Raw genomic sequence first — 13,506 nt, 5'->3', positions numbered from 1 at the left:
TGCGTTTTGAAATGGAGACACATTCTCATGGCTTGTGGGCTGAGAGACACTGAGAAAGGATTTTGTTCTTGAAAGATGATTGTTTTAATGCTGGAGATGGAGAGTTTTGACAATTTTAAGTGCATGTTCTGTGTGTAAGAAAGAGTCATTACGTTTTTTTTTTTCTTTCAGATGTTGCCATGCCTTAAAATTGCTGATGATTAAAATAGAACATCCTGAGTTACAGAAATTCAGCCCTAGTGTATCCTGGCCTAAAAATACAGAACAATCAAGTTGATTGTTGGAAATGAGAGGCTAGGGAGGGTTGGAAACATGCTAATGTTTACTGAGTGAAATCTTTCCTTCTCAGTAGAGTTGCCCTTACAGCTGAAAGTCACTGAAAGACTCAACAAAATAAGCGGATCCCACTTGTCTCACTCTGTTCTCCTATGCATGCCCTGGAAAGAGAATGAATGAGCCCTTTTTAATTTATCAACTGGTTTTCTTCCATCTCTTTACTAGTGAGCCATGGGGGTTTTTTGCCGTTAACTGGGTAGCCAGTCTCTTCATGGAGACTTATTTTCAGGAAACCAGCCTCTTGCTTTATGTGAAAACAAGGACCCAACTCAAGATGTCTATCACAGTGTGTTCTGTTGCGTAACAGTTGCATCTGTAGTCCAGCCTCAATACTCAGGTTGGGACTGTTTTGTCCTGATGTCTCGAACATTTCAAAGCTACGTTCTTAAAGAAATGTCCTGCTCAGATAGAGCTCTCCTTGCGAAATCCTCAAACCCCAGGGGAAGTGACCTTAAGCCAGTTTGCTGGCTTTTCATGTCACAGAAAACAATCGACTGCCACTACTCAGCTGTTGCCACACAGGAGTACCTGGTGTGGTCACTACTTGCCAACTCAGTACCCCACTTTCTCCCCAAGGACATAAAAGCAATGTGGGAAGATATACCAAATGACCTTGTCACACTGGGCTAATATGAAGAGCCCACAGATGCAAAATAATGTATCATACCTTTATTCCTCTGATTTTTTTTTTTTTTTTTTTTTTTGGAGACAGTCTCACTCTTTCGCCCAGGCTGGAATCCAGTGGCGTGATCTTGGCTCACCGCAACCTCTGCCACCCGGGTTCAGGCAATTCTCCTGCCTCAGCCTCCCGCCCAGCTAATTTTTGTATTATTAGTTAGTAGAGAGAGGGTTTCACCTTCTTGGCCAGGCTAGTCTTGAACTCCTGACCTCGTGATCCACCTGCCTCGGCCTCCCACAGTGCTGGGATTACAGGCGTGAGCCACTGTGCCCGGCCTTTTTTTTTTTTTTTTTTTTTTTGAGATGGAGTCTGGCTGTATTGCCCAGGCTGGAGTGCAGTGGCATGATCTTGGCTCACTGCAACCTCTGCCTCCCAGGTTCAAGTGATTTTCCTGCCTCAGCCTCCTGAGTAGCTGGGATTGCAGGCATGCAATACCTGAGTAGCTGGGATTGCAGGCATCCCATACCCGGCTAATTTTTTTGAAACAGAGGCTTGCTCTGTCACCCAGGCTGGAGTGCAATGGCACGATCTCAGCTCAGTGCAACCAACCTCCGCCTACTGGGCTCAAGCAACTCTCCTGCCTCGGCCTCAGCCTCACTACAGACATGTGCCACCACGCCTGGCTAGTTTTTTTTTTTTTTTTTTGTATTTTTTTAGTAGATATGGGGTTTCACCATGTTGGCCAGGTTGGTCTCAAACTTCTGACCTCAAGTGATCTGCCTGCCTCAGCCTCCCAAAATGCTGGGATTACAGGTATGAGCCACCACACTTAGCCTTCTGCTGAATTTTTGAGAAGCATACATAAAGACAATGTAAAAAACTTAGCGTATTTGTTTGGCCCTGCTAAGGGCATGGTTGAATATATAGTGTGTGTGACGTATTTGGTGTATGAGATATATATGATCTTATCAGACATAAGTAAAAGAAAGAAATTCATTCTTCAGGAAAAATTTTCCCCATAACTGAAGTGTTAATCATTTGAAAAAACTTCTAGGCAGTAGGCAAACACTGTGACTAGTTATTTATCAAAAATAAGCAGACTTTAGAGTTTTGTAACTGATGAGAATAATCTGGCTGCTTCTTTTGTACTTCAGTCACTGATACTGCGAATTAGAGTAGCATATACAGAAGGATGCAGGGGGTCCCTAAAGGAATCACAGAATTAGTGAAACCATTATTTGAGAGTTGCAGTGATTCTTCTGTCCTGGCACTTTTCCCAGTTTTGGTGCTTAAATTTACTATCCACTTGAAATGTGTCACTGCCTGTCACTTCACAAAGTATGTGCCTTTCACTGCAGTCAACAAGCTGTTTACATCTTTGATGAAATGATTGCCACGCATCTCCATAGCCCTGGTGTTCTATTCCCTTATTCACAGAGATTTTTTTTAAAAACCAGCCTAGCAGCAATAGGTATGTGCTGTGGATGCTTCTCCATGATGATGAAGGATGAGTTTGTGCTGGGATCTCCTTATGAAAAGATAACTGGCCAAGCCCATGAGGAACAAGAATGTTATGCTAATCAGACCCAAGGTAAACAGCCTGCAGTGCACCTCCTGACTGATTAGCACTGAACCCACTTGGAATCATCAACCACAGGCACGTGGTAATTGGATGTTCTTCTAATACACATAGTGAGATTGTAAAATGAGGATGATATATGAGGAAAGTCAGACGGAGAAACTAAAGTTCAGTTCTTAAATACAAGCCAAGGGAACAGACTAAGTGAATGGTACAGCCAGGATTGGAGCCTGGTTTTCACAAGGTGGTATGTCATGATAAAACAAGCCAAAGAAAAGGTTGGGTAGTGTTTTGAGGCTAAAAGAGACCAAAGAGTCTTAGTGAATCAACCTTGATGCGATCTGGGTTTGAAAAACCTATAAAAAACCTTTTGTTTGGAGAAAGTGGGAGAAGTTGGATGTAGGCTGGATATTTGTGGGTACTAAGGAATTGTTTGTTTTCTTAGGTATGGTAAGATTTTGTGGTTATGTAGAAGAGTGTCTTCATTTTACAGAATGACCTCAAAGTAGTTAGGAGCGGTGTATGTATGGGTGGTTATCAATTTACTTTCAAACAATACAGCAAAAAATATGTATCTATATTACATATAGATGATTAAAGCAAAACATGATAAAAAGGAATAGTTATTGAATTTAGATAGTATGGATTTAGGAATTCATTGTATTGTCATTCCAATTTAATGTATAAAATTTTTTATAACAGTTTATAAAAACAGTGCACACCCCTTTAATCAGGTGGCCTGGGTACATGAAGTATCTTTTTGGATGCCTAGAACACAAAAAGGGACGACAACAGGCCACCTAATAAGATGATATCAAGAACTATACCATGACGGGGAAAAAGAACTGCTGCAAAAAATAATTTGCCAAGGAGAACTCAGAGTACAAAGCCTTACCTTTGGAGTAGAGGGAAGGAGAATCTTAAGTAAAGCTCACAAAAACCCCTAACTCATAGATGCAGTCTAAGGAATTCATTCCGGAAGTGACATTAGCATCTCATTAGTGCCATTATGTGACTTAGCCTCTGAGCTAGTCTATTTTCTTCCCTAGACCCCAAAATCTCAGTAATCCTTTGGATCAAAGTTATCTCCAAGTGAAAATAATAGGTTTAGGAAAGCGTTTTTCGTCAACTTCTATGGAGCACTTGCTTGTTTTGTCCTATTTGCATGTCCGACGGACGGTTCTCCAGCACCACTGCTAGTCGTCCTTCGCCTGCCTGGGTACTTGATCACAGGATGCCTCTGACTTCTCCTGCCTTTACCCAAGCAAAGGATTTTCCTTGTCTTCCCACCCAAGAGTGACGGGGCTGACATGTGCCCTTGCCTCTAAATGACGAAGCTGAACCTTTGTCTGGGCAACTTAAGAATAAGGGAGTCCCAGGCATGCTCTCCCATCAATAACAAATTCGGTGACATCAGTTTATGAATATATGAAATTTGCCAAAGCTCTGTTTAGACCACTGAGTAACTCACAGCTAGGTTTCAACTTTTCCTTTCTAGGTTGTCTTGGGTTTATTGTAAGAGAGCATTATGAAGAAAAAAATAGATCATAAAGCTTCTTCAGGAAGCTGGTTTCATATGGTGGTTTAGATTTAAATAGTGATTGTCTAGCACCATTTGAAATCAGTGTTCTTGGGGGAGACCAGCTGCGCTGCACTGCCAACAGCAAAAGAAGTGAATGGGACAGCTCTGAAGTATTTGAAAGCAACAGCAGGACGGCTGTGAGAACCTGCCTCACATGTAGCTGACCCCTTCCTCACCCCTGCCAACAGTGGTGGCATATATCACGAATGGCAGTCAGGTCTCTGCACTGGCGGATCCAACTGTGATCGAAAGTTTTCCAAAAATAAGTTGTGTCTGTATTGAACATGAACAGACTTTCTTCTTGTCATTATTCTCTAACAATACTGCATAACAATTATTTGCATATCATTTGCATTGCATTAAGTATTCTAAGTAATCTAGAGACGATTTAAAGTATACGAGAGGATGTGTGTAGGTTGTATGCAAATACTACACCATTTTCTATCAGAGACTTGAGCATCTGTGGATTTTGGTATCCAAGGGGCTTTCTGGAACCAGTCCCTCAAGGATACCAAGGGATGAATGTAATTGTACAGGATATCGCATTGTTGGAATTTTATACTTCTTTGTGGAATAAACCTATAGCACTTAATAGATAGTACAGACTCATTCCATTGTGCCTGGGTTAAAGAGCCCAATGTATGCCGGATTTAGTAAGATTTGGGCCCTCCCAACCCTCACGACCTTCTGTGACCCCTTAGAGGATGACTGATTTCTTTTGGTGTTCAGAGTCAATATAATTTTCTAGCACCATCTGAAATCGGTTATAATGATTGGGGAAGAGCACCATGATGCTGACTGCTGAGAGGAAATGTATTGGTGACCGTTGGGGCCATAGACAAGAACTAAGAAAACAAATGCAAAGCAATAATGCAAAGGTGATTTTTCTTCTTCCAGTTTCTAAGTTGAATTTCACTGACCTGAATTGCATGTGGTATAATACTAACAAATGGTTCACTATTAGCATATCATGAATGGTTATACTTTACTTTATAGAAATTCCATAGACTTGGTGGGGGTTTTGTTTTGGTGATGGATACCTAGAAACACTCCTGGGGAAAATCGATGACTGGCTTAGATGATGGGAAAGGAGCAGCGAGGGAGTCAATTCTGTTGTTGATGAGAAGCTGCACCAGCTATCTCTGAACTCTCCTCTCTTAGCTGGCTGAGGAGTTCCCTCCATGGTTAAACAGGTCATTTTCTTACATAAGGAAAAATGGTCCAGAGAAACTGGGTTTCTATGGCTGAGACAGAACTGTGCTAATATGTGTCAGTTCAGTTTAGAAGGCAAAGCAACAAAAGCAGGTGCTACTTGAACTAGGATCCTAGAGTATACCTTTGATGTGGTTTGGATGTTTGTCCCCTCCAATCTCATGTTGAAGTGTGATCCCCAGTATTGGGGGTGGGGCCTGGTGGGGGTGGTTGAGTGATGGGGCGGATCCCTTCTGAATGGCTTGGTGATGTCCTCACTTAGCGAGTTCCTGCTCAGTTAGAGGGAGCCGGTTGTTTAAAAAAGCTGGCACCTCCTTCCTCTCTCTTGCTCTTTCTTTCTTGCTCCCTCTCTCGCCATGTGACATGTCTGCTCCCTCTCCGCCTTCCACCATGTATAAAACATCCTGAGGCCTCATCAGGAGCCGAGCAGGTACCAGTGCCATGCTTGTACGGCTGCAAAACTGTAAGCCAAATAAACCTCTTTACTATATAAATTACCCTGTCTCGGGTATGTCTTTATAGCAGCGCAAAACGGACTAACACAACCTCACTAGAAGTGAAGTCATTAGACCAAAAACAATACTGAGTTTTTAGGTCCACTAAGAGGCAAAAATAAAAGGCTCTTTATAGCAGCATGATTTATAATCCTTTGGGTATAAGCACATGTATGCTAGAACTTAAAGTATAATAATAAAATATAAAAATAATAAAATAAAAGGCTCAAGAATGAGCCATCTCAGCCGCTCCTCCTCCAGGGGCCCCTGTGTGCAGCTCCCAACACAGGTACTGCACAGACCGGCCACCTGCTGTCCCCATGTGGCGTCCTGGAGAACTGCAGGGGCACCTGGTGGAATTTGGGCCTTGTCCTTCTGTTTTCTTTCTGGCCTGGAAAAGCCACTGGCCTCACAATCAAGAGTTAATATTCTATCTACCCTGCTTAAGCTTTCCCGCCCTCTCACACTGCCTCCCTCCTTTTCCCTCCTGCCTGTCACTTGTCTGGAAAAGGCCTTTTCTCCTCGGGGCTAACACATGCAATTTGTAGCCAAAACATTCTGTCTACCACACAAATCCAACGAGAATCAGGATCATTCCACCACATCTTTTTCTATCCCATGGTTATTATTTTCCCAAAACTCTTGTCTTTTGCTTTCTTACCTATTCGCTGTTTTCCCTAAGTAATCTTATTTACTCCCCTGGTTCCAAATACATCCCTATGTGTTGATTTCCCTCAAACCAGAGGTCTGGCCTGGGATATTTTTTGAGACATCTTGCTTTTTATATTTTTAGTAGCTCCTAAGTATAATAGTTCAGCCTGCTCTTCTAAACTTGTCTCAATTTAATCCATTTATGCTTGAGGTTGCAATTTTTTGAATTTTTGCCATCAGACCTTGGCGATGACCTTGAGCAGTAGGAGACAACTCCCACATGCTTAACATTCCAATAATGGAACACTAGGCATATACCAAAGCCATCCACATTGCCTTCTCCCCAAAGCCAGCTCTCCCTGCTCTGCCCCATGGTGAAAGCTGCGAACACCAGAGGTCTGTGACCTCTTCCCTCTCCCTTACCCACATCCATACTCAGCACAACTTGTTGCTGTTCTCTCTCAATTCTCTCTTTAGAATCCATCCCTTTCTCTGCTCTTCCTAGACAGCTTTCTGGGCCCACCCCTCGCCATTAGTCTAGCTTTGTTATAGCCACCAGTTAATCTTTGTAAAATACATACGTGAGCTGGGCATGGTGGCTGATGCCTGTAATCCCCGCTACTCAGGAGGCTGGGGCAGGAGGTTGCTTGAGCCCAAGAGGTTGAGGCTGCAATGAGCCATGATTGCATCACTGCACTCCAGCCTGGACGACAGACCAAGATCCCATCTCTTTAAAAAATAAAAATAAAAATTGTTTAACCACATGACCTTGCTCCTTGTCCCTCACTTTTAGCTGAACTCTTATAAGTGTGTCAACCAGGTACCAGACCCTTCGTGACCCCATGCCTACCTGTGTCACCATCTTCTGGCTGTGCTTCCTGGGGCCTGCGTTCTGTGCTCACCCAGCTGCTTGCTGCTGAGAACACTCAGGTATCTTGGCATTTCTCAGCCTGTGTCTGTGCTATTTCCTCTGCCCACATCTCTCCTCTCCTCCTCCTCGTCAGCTAGGGACCTCCAGCCCCTAGGGACTGTAAGCTAGGGACCTCCAACCTGCAGCCCCTGGCTCAGGTGTAAACTTGTCTAGGAAGCCTTCTTCTGCCTTCTGCATCAAGGCTTAGATCCCTGGCAAAGGCTTTCTTCCCTGTACCCCTTCAGAGCCTGATGGCACTTCGCATGTTATATTCTCATGACTGATTGCCTACTGGGCTTCTCTGCAAGGCTGGAAAATCCTTGCTCCTAGGAGGGACGGTAGACAAGAACAAGACATACTGTGTACACTCCATTCTTACATTCCACGTGAGCTATCCTTTGTGTAGGTGTCTGTGGCAAATCTTCCTTCTAGGCGGCAGCCTCCACTTTTCATAGTTTCTCTCCATTTTCATCTGCCATGTGCATGAGGAATAAAAACTACTTCCAATGATGACCAAAATAAGATGGAAGAAAATAACCCTGCTTCAAAGAACATTTCTGAGACCATAAATATGATTTTGATGTATCTTCCATTATGGATTACCCATGTGGTTTTTTTTTCCTTCTAAATGCATAAACAGGAATTGTTTAATAGGCTAGAGAGCCATGAAAAGCACAATAATTAAGGATTGTTGTCCTCATTTCATAGAAGAGCAAACAAAGACAGAAAAACAGATGTGCCTTAACCAAAAAGGGCAGTAAATTTATGCTAAGCAGACTGAACCCCCATTAAAAGTAATCATTTACAGCGACCAAGGGCCAAGCACGTGATCACCACCCTCCTCTCCCAATAGCTCTGAAGGGTGGGTAGTATTTCCCCAGCTTATGCACGAGGAAACAGATGCACAGGAAAGTCAAGTAACTTGCCTGCAATGCCACAGCTAGTCAACATGAGAGTTTGAATTACAAATCAGGTGGCGGTGGCAGTGGTGATGATGATGATAATAGCAGCTTATCATCATCATTGAGCTCTTATTCTGTGTTAGATACTTGGTAAGTATTTTGCATGAATTAGCTCATTTAGTCTGACTTTCAAAACAGCCCTTTGAGGTCAGTGTTATTATCATCATTCCCATTTTGCCATGAAGAAACAAAAGAATTAAATAATCCAAGATCGTCTAACTGACATTTCCAAGCAGGAGCACAAACCCAGATCTCTGTGATTCCAGAGCCTGTGCTCTTAAATCAGCACTGCTCATTTCAGTGTGGGAGATGGCGTAAATGGGTGTGTTCACTTGCTGGGCAGCCTCATCTGTGGTCCCCTTAATCCCCACCTACTGGCATTCATGCCCTGTGCTATTCCCTCCCCTGGAGTGTGGACTGGACCTAGTAATTTGCTTCTAATGGATGGAATATGTCAAAAGTGATAGATGTCACTTCTGAGACTAGGTTACAAATAGACTGTGATTCTGTTGTCTTCTTCCTCAGGCTTGCACCCTCACGACATGCTCTCTCTCTCTCCCTCTCCTCTTTTCTCTCTTCTCTCTTCTCTCCCTTCTCTCCTCTCTCTTATCTCTCTCTTCTCTCTCTCGTACACATACTCTGGAAAGCCAGCTACCATATTGGGAACTGCCCAATGGAGAGGCCCACATTCCACAAGGAACTGATGTCTTCAGCCAATACCTCGCCAGGACCTGAGGCCTGCTGAGAGTCACGAGTGGCCTTTGTGGGTCCTCTCTCAACGAGCTTGCAGGTGACCACTGCGCCAGCCAAAACCTTGATGGCAGCCTATGAGTGAGTGACCCTGAGCCAGAAGACCCAGTTAAGCCATGCCCAGGATCCTGACCTGCAGAAACTATGACATAATAAATTTATTGTTTTATGCCACTAACTTTTGGGGTTACTTATGCAGCAATAGATAGCTAATACAGCTCATAGTATCCTTATCTAGCCTCAAACATTCTGCCTTTAGTATCTAACTTTTCTAACTTTTTAGATAAACTTTTTTTGGGGGGATAATTTTAGATTTACAGAAAAAAGGCAAAGATAGTATAGACAGTTCCTTTATATTTCTCTCCTAGTTTCCTCTATTGTTCATATCTCATAAAACGATGGTTTTGGGTTTTTTGAGACGGCGTCTCACTCTGTCACCCAGGCTAGAGTGCAGTGGTGATCATAGCTCACTGCAGCCTTGAACTCCTGGCTCAAGGGATCCTACTACCTCAGCTTCCCAAGTAGCTGGGTTCACAGCATGTACCACCACACATGGCTAATTAAAACATATATATATATATAATATATATATTTTAAGTTATTAGTAAGTATATCAAATACTGCTCCAGATTTACAAATGGTTATTTTCCACTATGATGTCAATACACATTAATTTGTAAAATATGCAAATATTTTTCCTGTAACTATTCAAATGGAAAATATTCAACAAAGAATACTAATTTCCTTCTTAATTCCTGTGTTGTGTGATCCAAGTCACTTGATCTTTCTGGGTTTGTTTTCTTTAGTATCAATTTATATTACTAGAATTTAACAACAGTTGTGTAATACAATCTTTTAATACTTGTAAACACTCTGCAGTGCAAAATTCTGTATTTAAAAATTCCTATTTCCTAATTGCTTAAACATTTAGCTGCATTATTTGTAGTGTTTCCAAGTGATGCTTAAAGACAATCCATATAAAACCAACATCCTCAGGAAAAGAATAAGTGGTACTGCCTAGAGAAAAAGTCCCTCCTACTTATTACATCTACCCTCCTGGTTGAATCTTTTTTTTTTTCTTTTTCTGAGACAGAGTCTCGCTCTGTTGCCAGGCTGGAGTGCAGTGGCGCAATCTCAGCTCACTGCAACCTCCGCCTCCCAGGTTCAAGCAATTCTCCTGCCTCACCCTCCCAAGTAGCTGGGACTACAGGCACACACCACCACGCCCAGCTAATTTTTGTATTTTTAGTAGAGATGGGGTTTCACCACGTTGGCCAGGATGGTCTCAATCTCTTCACCTCATGATCTGCCCACCTCGGCCTCCCAAAGTGCTGGGATTACAGGCATGAGCCATTGCACCCGGCCTGAATTTGTTTAATATGACATAGAAATGAGAAAAATCATTATGAGAAAATAACACATACTTATGAGAAAAAATTAGCTTTGTATAGATCTTTAAAAGCCCTTTAGTGAGACAGGGTTTTAAAACTCTTCTTGGTGACCTAACAAAAAAACCCAAACAAATATTTAAAAAACAACAACAACAACAACAACAACAAATCTGAAGCTGATTCACAAGAGTCCAAGTCTTGGTGGCCAGTGTTTGCTGCTTAGTTGACTCTGAGTGACTAAGCTCTTCTTTGTAGCCAATTCACCTGTTTCAATAGTTGACTAATAAAAAAAATAGGCAATAAAATATGTTGCAGAATGAGGGGGTGCCAAAGGAGAGAGAACTGAAATCTAATTGGAAAAAAGTGAAGCGAAACATAGTGTAAGCTCATTCACAAGACATTACTACCCAGAACTCTGAATTCAAGTTTTCTCTTCTTCTCCATTTTTGAAAGTGTCAGATGACAAGAAAGCAAGCTGTTTACTAAAGAACTGCAGCATGAATAATTTCTGTATTATAAATGATAAGATATTCTATTTTGAGGTTAGTTTATAATTCATTTCTGTCTGTTGTGCCTAAAATCTTGGCTATTCAGAATGATGACGGCTCCTCAGATACTATGGAAATAATAAATCATCAAAGGCATACATTTATTCACTCTTTCGTGTTAACTAAAGCAGAATGTATAGCGCAGAGACTTTGTAAACAACTCTTACTTAACTGAAACTACAATAGAATCTGTGTACTAGCCATACAAAATCCACTATACAGTGTTCCTTCCTTTATTATTGAGGTTAAAAATTCACATAACATAAAACTTACCGTTTTTACCATTTTAACCATTTTAAAGCATACAATTCGGTGGCCTTAGTATGTTCACAGTGTTGTGTGACCATCACCACTCTCTAACTCCACAACATTTTAATCACCCCAAGAAGAAACCTGTACCCATTAAGTAGACATTCCTCATTCATTCCTCCTCCCAGCTCCTGGCAAAATCTGCTTTCTACAGACTTACATAGTCTGGACATTTCATGTAAACGGAATCATAAAATAGGTATGATACATGATACATACATACAATAGGGATGATGCATGATAAAAGGTACGCAGCCTTTTCTGACTGGCTTCTTTCACTTAGGATGATGTTTTCAAGATTCATCCACGTTGTAGTGTGTATCAGTACTTCATTCCTTTTTATGACTGAATAATATTCCATTATTTGGATAGACAACATTTTGTTTATCCACTCACAGGTTCGTACTGGCATTTGAGTTGTCTCGTTCTTTAAATTTAAACTTTTATTTCTGTCAGTGTAATATATATCCATAAACAAGTAAGAGGGCACTGAGTCCCAGAGCAAACAAACAGCTGTTCTCTGTCCTACTGTTTTCTCTCGCAGGCAGCTGCTTTCAAATCATTTATCTGTTTCTTCTGATAAGAGATTCTATAGACTGTTACTTCCATTTTAAAATGCTCATACCTCTATGTCTTCATTTTGACTTTATTTTTTGAATTTTTTAAATTTTTCTACTATGGGAAATGAGAATTTAGCTTTAACTCCACTGCCACCTGTACACATATTACTCCATTCGCCTTCACAATTTAGTTAGAACACAGTTTTCGGTTAACTCAAGAATTGGTATTGATAATTATATAGATACTGTTGATATCATAACTACATAGTTTTAGATTTCCTTTTAAAACTTCTTATAAACTCTGAGATGAATAATTTCATCATTTTAAATTTAATTCATGATATACTTAATTCCTAAACCTTATAGAACTGTAACATTCCCCTCAGCATTTTCAGACCCCACACACAGTGTGTGTGTGTGTGTGTGTGTGTGTGTGTGTGTGCGTGTGCACACACGCACACATCCTTCAGCAGTTTCCTGACAAAGGTCGTTTTTTTTTAGGTTTTTCATTTTGCCCATATTTTATTGATCATTTCACTGGTTATGGAATTCCTGACTGGCTCAGATTTTGGTTTTCTAGCCCCCAGTGCTGTGAAGAGGTCTGATACAATGCTGATTTCTGGCCCTTTTGCTCTGGAAGTTTTGAGGAGATTCTGTTTATCCTTTGTGTCCTTTAAATTTCCTGAGTTTGTGCCATAATAGAGGTCTTTTTCATTTAATATACCTTTTTTTTTCTTTTTCTTTTTTTTTTTTTTTTTTCTGACAGGGTCTCACCTCACTCCCATCGCCCAGGCTGGAGTGCAGTGGTGTGATCACAGCTCACTCCAGCCTCGACTTCCCAGGCTCAGGTGATCCTCTCACCACAGCCTCCCAAGTGGGTGGGACTACAGGTGTGCACCACCATGCCCAGCTAGTTTTTTGTATTTTTAGTATTTACCTCCATTCTACAGCTGTTAAAACAGAGGCATCAGAAGGAAGAACAGCTTTCCTTGGTCAGTGAGGACGGGAAGAAGCTCTAGTGTTTCCTCTCCTCCATTCCTTCTGGGTATAATGGCCACCCATTGCAGTGGGCTTTGATTTTTTTCCAAGAATGGAGCTTGGAACCCCATAGAAATTGTGTTTTGTTAATAAGCTGACGGAAGGATTTTTGGCGTCGATTTTAAATTCCCATAGTCTGCTTCTAGCGAAGCTCCGCACCTCTCATTTACTCTCTCTCTCCTCTTCAGGGGCCAAAGAACAAAGTGTAGTCAACTGTTTTGAAGCCACCCTGTTTTGAAGAGGCGTTTTCCACTCAGGTGGCCTTGCGCCGAATGGCCAACCCTGCCCACTGTACGGAAACAATAGATGCTGCCTTAGAAGGGAGCAAGCTGGCACTGCCCTGGTATGTGGGTGCGGCCAGGAAGCTTTGGGCCAAACTGTGCAGACTTGCTGTCTCAGGATTAGCACTTTCTACAGCCAGAGTGGAGACGAAGGGCAGTAGGCACACAACCCTTCCTCCTGGAGATGAAAGGGGTCTGTAGGTGGATGAGGACCTTGTTCACCAAAAGTCACAGGAGGAAGTCAAAGAGGAGGAGATAGAAACATAGTGGTGCTTCTATCACCT

General features: G+C 41.9%; 2 non-coding genes across 2 annotated transcripts; both read left to right on the top strand.

The window, feature by feature from the left end:
* The first annotated feature begins 4,090 nt into the window (after nt 1–4,090).
* On the top strand, nt 4,091–4,171 carry MIR29B-1 (microRNA mir-29b-1). The gene has a single exon (NR_106557.1). It is a non-coding gene; the product is annotated as a microRNA mir-29b-1 (primary transcript).
* A 649-nt stretch (nt 4,172–4,820) lies between these two features.
* Nucleotides 4,821–4,884, top strand: MIR29A (microRNA mir-29a). Its single transcript, NR_106547.1, has one exon. It is a non-coding gene; the product is annotated as a microRNA mir-29a (primary transcript).
* Nucleotides 4,885–13,506: the final 8,622 nt, after the last annotated feature.

The sequence above is a fragment of the Pan paniscus genome, chromosome 6 (genome assembly GCF_029289425.2).
Source record: "Pan paniscus chromosome 6, NHGRI_mPanPan1-v2.0_pri, whole genome shotgun sequence".
Taxonomy (NCBI): domain Eukaryota; kingdom Metazoa; phylum Chordata; class Mammalia; order Primates; family Hominidae; genus Pan; species Pan paniscus.
This window is presented reverse-complemented; position numbering and strand designations above follow the sequence as displayed.